The 8,984-nt window shown below is 34.8% G+C and overlaps 1 long non-coding RNA gene across 1 annotated transcript; it reads right to left on the bottom strand.

Annotated features, from left to right (window-relative positions):
• Positions 1 to 670: 670 nt before the first annotated feature.
• On the bottom strand, positions 671 to 6,761 carry LOC149793594 (uncharacterized). Its single transcript, XR_016422858.1, has 2 exons — positions 1,734 to 6,761; positions 671 to 1,680 (listed from the first exon to the last, which is right to left on the bottom strand). It is a non-coding gene; the product is annotated as an uncharacterized LOC149793594 (long non-coding RNA).
• Between the last annotated feature and the right edge of the window lie 2,223 nt (positions 6,762 to 8,984).

Genomic DNA, 8,984 nt, shown 5'->3' with positions numbered 1-8,984 from the left:
TAATGGTTTGTACTTTGTCACGGAAGAAATTTGCAAACATGTCCGGAAGGTCGACTGGAGAGAAGGTAGTTGGAAGTGGTGTAGATTTGTAACTTGACATTAGCTTGTTAGTAATCTCGAAGAGCTCTTTGCAGCTGGAACTTTCCATTATCTTAGTAGTGTAGTGGGCTGATTTCGCTTCATGGACTATATTTGTGACCGTCTTCTTACAGGCTTCATAGATCTGCTTATGAATAGTGAGTATGGTGGAAAGCCAAAGCCTCTCAGCTTTACGGGGGTCTCCTTTAACAGTGTGAAGCTGGTCCATAACACTTCTATACCATGGAGAACACTTTTGAATTGATACTCTGCACTTGGTAGCTGGTGCATGTTTGTCAAGCAATTAACGCAGGCAGTTATCGAGTTGTAGGAGGTAAAAAGTTGTTAAGTTAGCTTGGATGTCGTGCATTAGTTTGGTTCTATTTATCATACGGAGGTTTCTCTTAGTAGCAGATAAAGGTGTAGGGTTAGGGACTGATACGTCAAGATGGCATATAACGCAGAGGTGATCTGATGCAAGGTCATGGGATACCAGGGAGGACCTTAGAATGTTATCGTCAGGTCTATTAAGAATCCAGTCTTTATATATATGTGTGTGTGTGTGTGTGTGTGTAAATTTTAATTCCCAGTCTAATGTGTATATATAGCAATTTTATTTCAAAGTCTAATGCATATATATAGCAATTTTAATTCCGCGTCTAGTACTTACAAATGCCAATTTGTTTCTAGTCGAATATTTACATAGGCCAATTTAAATCATAGTCTAGTACTTAGACGTGGCAATTTAAATTCCCAGTCAAGTATTTATATGTGGCAATTCACTATCATACCTTTTCTTCTTACCGTAGTTATCTGCATGTTAAAATCTTTTCATCTGATGGATATCGCATATTTAAAATAAATGAGATGGAATGAGATCGGATGCGATGAGATACATTAAGATATGTTGGGATGCGATGAGATAAAGTAAGATATATCAGATGCATTCAGTATAGAGTATAAAACAACACAATATAGATTACAATTGTGCATCGTCATTTAAAACAAAATGTAATTGAATCAACATTCACTTATTTCCATTGTTGTCCTTAATTACTGATCACTAGACACCTGCCATGTTTTAATCTGTGAAGTAAATAACACTCATGCACACATATAAATTTCAGTAGAAAACAAAATAACATATTTAAAATTATATGAAATGAATTTTACATATAGTGGAGACCAAAGATATAGTAAATATCATATTTGTCATTAATAAAGTTTATGCAGAATAATGACATTACAATATAACAACACTAAAGACAAAAGGTGTGATATATATAAATATGTCAAGTAAGTTCAAATTCAGGATATAGAATATGACGTATGTGTCGAAAGAATGATGGAGAATGCTTTCTGTAGTATATAAACCTGCCATTGTTAGTAACAGTCATACATACTGAAACATTTTTTAATGTTTCAATGAACTAATCTTATTTTAAGCTTTTGATACTGGGCATAAACTTGAGATCAGTAGGTAAATCATTCCAAATTTTACACGCAATATATGCCAAGGGCTTAGGACCGGAGTTTACACGCAGTATTTATTAAGCACTTATGACCAGAGTTTACATGCAGTATATGTGAAGGACTTAGGACCTGAGTTACATAGGATCAGAGTTTACATGCAGTATATGTGAAGGACTTAGGACAAGAGTTTACATGCAGTATGTGTGAAGGACTTAGGACAAGAGTTTACAGGCAGTATATGTGAAGGACTTAGGACAAGAGTTTACATGCAGTATATGTGAAGGACTTAGGACAAGAGTTTACAGGCAGTATATGTGAAGGACTTAGGACAAGAGTTTACATGCAGTATATGTGTAGGACTTAGGACCAGAATTTCCACACAATATATATAAAGGACTATTTACAAAATGTTTTTACAATTGGAATCATGAAGTTATGTGTCTCACTGTTAAAGCAGGTAAAATACGAAGGACAATTTAAAAAAAAAAAAACATTGCAACTTGGAGACATATAGGAAGGATCCCTTACCATTGCCAATTCAATAAACATGATGTACTTTAACTTCATCTCTAAGCCAGTGGATCTGCAACGACTGAACAGTGCCAGTATTGACGTTAAGCTCAGAAAACATGTTAATACTCTTTTAGACTGCTTGGAAATCTGTATTTTAATTGACTTTGTATCTGAAAGAAAATGCAAAGTTAGAATAACACTAAAATAAGGGCACATGCCACTTTTTGTAATGGTTTAATATATACATATTTTGCAAATAAATATAGTCTTATTTTAACAATATACGTTTGATCACTTTCTTTCCTAAATACAGTTTAACTTGGCGGCCCCTAATTATCTTAAATCACGTATTCACAATAGCCGATATCAGGGAATAATTTACTCTCTCAAATACCACGAAGCCACTGTACGGGAGGCACTTTGCCCGAGATTCGTTACCAGTGATTTTCGATACGATATACCATGAGTTGCATGTTACCCAGAATAAATAAACAAATAAGTAAATCAGATCGTTACTTTCGAAAGTTAAGGTACATAAATACCATAAATCCCATCGTAAATAGGATTATCCAGATAAGTTACATAAATACCATAAATCCCATCGTAAATGGGATTATCCAGCTGGAAATTGTTTCTGCCTATCATCAATACATAATCCATCATGTTACGAATGCAAAACCGACATAACTAGAAGTATCAAAACCCAACTCATTGCGGACAAAAACAGTGCTACAGACAACAAAATAATAACCGAATCTTGACCTTCCTATCCTGTTGGAATTCGTAGCGAGCAAGGCTAAACCAATTCGTAGGGCGAATTAAAATCACCAGGAGAGTTTATAAAGTGCTAACACTTCTTTGTTCCCTTGGTAAACTTAAATATGTGATTTTTAAAACCCTGTTCATTATTGGATTCACTAATGCTTGTTTAGTGATTCACACATTTGCTAGTAAATCACAACAGCTAAATAAGTGAAAGGATAACATTTATTTCTACTCAGGCTGCTAACTAATTTTATGTTATACGCACGCAAAATGATCAATGTATAAAAACGAAACGACAAAATTACTTTACTGGACTCGATTCGCATACATTCATGTATATCGAGGACTCGATTCGCATACATTCATGTATCTCCTTACTTTTTGTGATGGCTATTCCTTGAAACGATAGTGGACATAGAGTGGATATGGGTGTACAGGAGTAAATTGTCGGGTATAATTTAGCACGATGGATGGAACTATTGCCTCAAAAATAACTGTGAATAACTTCAATGCTTAGCAACGAAGTGACACAGTGATATTACTTTCTTCACTACATATTTAATCAATGCCAAGTATCCTTTCCTACCCACCACATTCACTAGGACTAATCAATACTGAAGTATCATTTCCTACCCACCACATTCATTAGGACTAATCAATGCTGAGATATCCTTTCCTACCCACCACATTTACTAGGACTAATCAATACTGAAGTTTCCTTTCCTACCCACCACATTCACTAGGACTAATCAATACTGAGATATCCTTTCCTACCAACCACATTCACTAGGACTAATCAATACTGAAGTTTCCTTTCCTACCCACCACATTCACTAGGACTAATCAATACTGAGATATCCTTTCCTACCAACCACATTCACTAGGACTAATCAATACTGAAGTTTCCTTTCCTACCCACCACATTCACTAGGACTAATCAATACTGAGATATCCTTTCCTACCAACCACATTCACTAGGACTAATCAATACTGAAGTATCATTTCCTACCCACCACATTCATTAGGACTAATCAATGCTGAGATATCCTTTCCTACCCACCACATTTACTAGGACTAATCAATACTGAAGTTTCCTTTCCTACCCACCACATTCACTAGGACTAATCAATACTGAGATATCCTTTCCTACCAACCACATTCACTAGGACTAATCAATACGGAAGTATCCTTTCCTACCCACCACATTCACTAGGATTAATCAATGCTGAGATATCCTTTCCTACCCACCACATTTACTAGGACTAATCAATACGGAAGTATCCTTTCCTACCCACCAAACTTACTAAGTCTAATCAATACTGAGATATCCTTTCCTACCCACCACATTTACAAGGATTAATCAATACTGAAGTATCCTTTCCTACCCACCACATTCACTAGGACTAATCAGTACTGAGATATCCTTTCCTACCCACCACATTCACTAGGACTAATCAATACTGAAGTATGCTTTCCTACCCACCACATGTACAAGGATTAATCAATACTGAAGTATCCTTTCCTAGCCACCACATTCACTAGGTCTAATCAATGCTGAGATATCCTTTCCTACCCACCACATTCACTAGGACTAATCAGTGCTGAGATATCCTTTCCTACCCATCATATTTACTAGGACTAATCAATACTAAAGTATCCTTTCCTACCCACCACATTCACTAGGACTAATCAATACTGAAGTATCCTTTCCTACCCACCACATGTACAAGGATTAATCAATACTGAAGTATCCTTTCCTAGCCACCACATTCACTAGGTCTAATCAATGCTGAGATATCCTTTCCTACCCACCACATTCACTAGGACTAATCAGTGTTGAGATATCCTTTCCTACTCACCACATTTACAAGGATTAATCAATACTGAAGTATCCTTTCCTACCCACCACATTCACTAGGACTAATCAATGCTGAGCTATCCTTTCCTACCCATCATATTTACTTGGACTAATCAATACTGAAGTATCCTTTCCTACCCACCACATTCACTAGGACTAATCAGTACTGAGATATCCTTTCCTACCCACCACATTCACTAGGACTAATCAATACTGAAGTATCCTTTCCTCCCCACCAAATTTACTAGGTCTAATCAATACTGAGATATCCTTTCCTACCCACCACATTCACTGGGACTAATCAATGCTGAGATATCCTTTCCTACCCACCACATTTACAAGGATTAATCAATACTGAAGTATCCTTTCCTACCCACCACATTCACTAGGACTAATCAATGCTGAGATATCCTTTCCTACCCACCACATTTACTTGGACTAATCAATACTGAAGTATCCTTTCCTACCCACCAAACTTACTAAGTCTAATCAATACTGAAGTATCCTTTCCTACCTACCAAATTTACTAGGTCTAATCAATGCTGAGATATCCTTTTCTACCCACCACATTCACTAGGACTAATCAATGCTGAGCTATCCTTGACTACCCACCACATTTACTAGGACTAATCAATACTGAAGTATCCTTTCCTACCCACCACATTCACTAGGACTAATCAGTACTGAAGTATCCTTTCCTACCCACCACATTCACTAGGATTAATCAATGATGAGATATCCTTTCCTACCCACCACATGTACAAGGATTAATCAATACTGAAGTATCCTTTCCTATTCATCACATTTACAAGGATTAATCAATACTGAAGTATCCTTTCCTACCCACCACATTTACAAGGATTAATCAATGCTGAAGTATCCTTTCCTACTCACCACATTTACAAGGATTAATCAATACCGAAGTATCCTTTCCTACCCACCACATTTACAAGGATTAATCAATACTGAAGTATCCTTTCCTACCCACCACATTTACAAGGATTAATCAATGCTGAAGTATCCTTTCCTACCCACCACATTTACAAGGATTAATCAATACTGAAGTATCCTTTCCTACCCACCACATTTACTAGGACTAATCAATACTGAAGTATCCTTTCCTACCCACCACATTCACTAGGACTAATCAATACTGAAGTATCCTTTCCTACCCACCACATTCACTAGGACTAATAAGAAAGAGGTAAAGTACACTTTATTTATTATTACACTTTCGCCTGAAAATATAAATAGAAAGTACACCAACCAATCTTGTAAAGAGCTTACAAAGTGATATAATTTCTTTCATCTTGCTGCAAGATATAAAGAGGGATAATTGATTATTACAAGAGTGAAAGGTTAGATTAAACTCGTCTTTGCTAGCTGAAGATTTATAACCGTTATATGATAATGATGTTTACTACACTGTTAAATTGCCTGACTAAGAACACACTGATGTGGGGTCTTTTGTTTGGACGATTTTAATTATTTATATCCTCAAATTTGCCATAAAGTTTAAATAATGCTAGGGCTATAATATGGATCGCCTGCAGCTGGGAATTTCACAGCACATTTAAAGTTTGGCAGAAAGGCAGACAGAATACGCTCCTATTCGGTTCCCACCACGGATTATATTTTACTTTAACATCGTGGCGGAACCTATACACTAATCATATTTTCTTCGATGCTGAAAACACCAAACTAAGAATTAATATACAAATAGAAGAATGAGACGTTTGGTCAAAACTCGGAATTTACACTATGATTTTATTTGAGTAAAGTAAAGTAGCCAGAACTGACATTTACAAGTTCTTTTCTTGCCTATCATAACATCAGATCTCGTATTTCAATCAGTTTCCATTAAATCGTTCACCACCCTCTACCCACGACCCAAGAGATGAAATAAACAGTTGTGACATTTCAGATCTAGATCCAAAACCAAAATCTAATCCGTGATACTCAGCAAAATCTAATCCGTGATACTCAGCAAATTCTAATCCGTGATACTCAACAAATTCTAATCCGTGATACTCAGCAAAATCCAATCAGTTACGAGTAAAGAAGGATGGACATCAATATATATATATATATATATATATATATATATATATATATATATATATATATATATATATATATATATATATATATATATATATATATATATATATATATATATACGGTTTATACGTTTCATGTGTGTACGCCATTCAACGTCATAAACGGTTACTTTGTCAACACTAACAGGGTAAATATCAACTAACGATTTTAACATCAGACCCAAACGGTAACAGATATAAGCCATGAGATCATGTGTCCGTTACAGCAAATTTCGGTTGAATGTGACATAGCGACTACAGTGGATTGGTCAATTAGATACAGTGCCAAAATGCAAAAATTAAATTGGTACTAGCCCGTGATGAAAGTTAACTAGGGTGTACAATAACATAAATACAATATTTTAGGAAGGATTATTCATTTTTTCCTCAGGAAATTTTGCTTTTTACTTGCATACGGAAAGATCCAGCTAACTGCAATCACCGGAAGATTGTTTGCATGTATATGTGCCTTAGGTTTTAGCGGCATGTCAGCACAATACTGGTTACATAATTCCAATTAAAAATTTAAGCTCTACAAATGTTAATATAAAGACGTTGTTTTTTATTTTAAACCTAGGAAGATAAAGTCTTCTAAATAAATATAACATGAATTACTACATGCTAAAAAGGTCAAAGGTAACATGAATTACTACAGGCTAAAAAGGTCAAAGGTAACATGAATTACTACATGCTAAAAACGTCAAAGGTAACATGAATTACTACAGGATATAAAGGTCAAAGGTAACATGAATTACTACATGCTAAAAAGGACAAATGTAACATGAATTACTACATGCTAAAAAGGTCAAAGGTAACATGAATTACTACAGGCTAGAAAGGTCAAAGGTAACATGAATTACTACATGCTAAAAAGGTCAAAGGTAATATGAATTACTACAGGATATAAAGGTCAAAGGTAACATGAATTACTACATGCTAAAAAGGTCAAAGGTAACATGAATTAATACATGCTAAAAAGGTCAAAGGTAACATGAATTACTACAGGCTAAAAAGGTCAAAGGTAAAAATGTTAAATCTGTAAGAGGTATATCATTCAAAACAAAGGTCAAGGATTTTAAACCTAGCTGTGTGTAAGTAGTCAAGAACTTGTTGGCAATATTAGAAGAATAAAAAAAGACAAAACATACTGTCTATTGTTGGCTCAACTGTTCTCCTACAATATAGTCTTACGTGCATAATGTCTATATTGACTGCTTGAGGTGTATCGAGAGTGTGTGTCTCAATGCGTATGTACTCGCCTTGAGGTGTATCGAGAGTGTGTGTCTCAATGCGTATGTACTCGCCTTGAGGTGTATCGAGAGTGTGTGTCCCAATGTGTATGGACTCGCCTTGAGGTGTATCGAGAGTGTGTGTCTCAATGTGTATGGACTCGCACGCCAACACCAAAGTGATGTCGAGCTTTCGCTTAGACGGACTCAGTAACATTGAATAAGCTAAGGAATTGAGCATAACAGTTTTACATAACATATGGTTCTTACAATAGTAGAATTAGTTATCGTTTTAAATTGAAAAGAGAGAAGGGTTACGCAAATGCTATATAATTCAAAATAAAAGATTATAACAGTTCTTAAGGAGGCCACAATACATTTCAACGAACTTAAATTTAATAATTTATATTACATAACAACAGCATATTCTTTACTTTAAACGTGTCACAAGTAAAATTAAAATCAGTGCAAATACGCTTTTATACACATTTCTAGGCGATAACACTTGTAATTTGCTATAAATGTGCCACCAACAAGGTCTCATAAGGATAAACGCCACCACTTTCTCAAAAGAGAATTAATTCTTAATAGAACGTGCTACCGATAAGGTACAAAATTCGACATATATATATATATATATATATATATATATATATATATATATATATATATATATATATATATATATATATATATATATATATATATATATATATCGCATTTAGATTTTCGAATAAACAGACAAATATATAAATCAGTAATGAGAAGAAAAGAAAACGAAAGTTTGTTATCATTTAGTATTTACTAGAATATTTTTAATTTTCTAACTTTATATCTTTAAATTTAATAGCCAGTATCATATAGCCAAACACAAAGTAAAATACTGCCATTTAACCAAAATCGCCTTTTCAAAAGAGAACAACGATTTAAAGATTGAAAAAGGGGAAACAATCTGACTGGAAATAGGAA

This window comes from Sinohyriopsis cumingii, chromosome 8, assembly GCF_028554795.1.
Source record: "Sinohyriopsis cumingii isolate HCF-2022 chromosome 8, ASM2855479v2, whole genome shotgun sequence".
Lineage (NCBI taxonomy): Eukaryota > Metazoa > Mollusca > Bivalvia > Unionida > Unionidae > Sinohyriopsis > Sinohyriopsis cumingii.
This window is presented reverse-complemented; position numbering and strand designations above follow the sequence as displayed.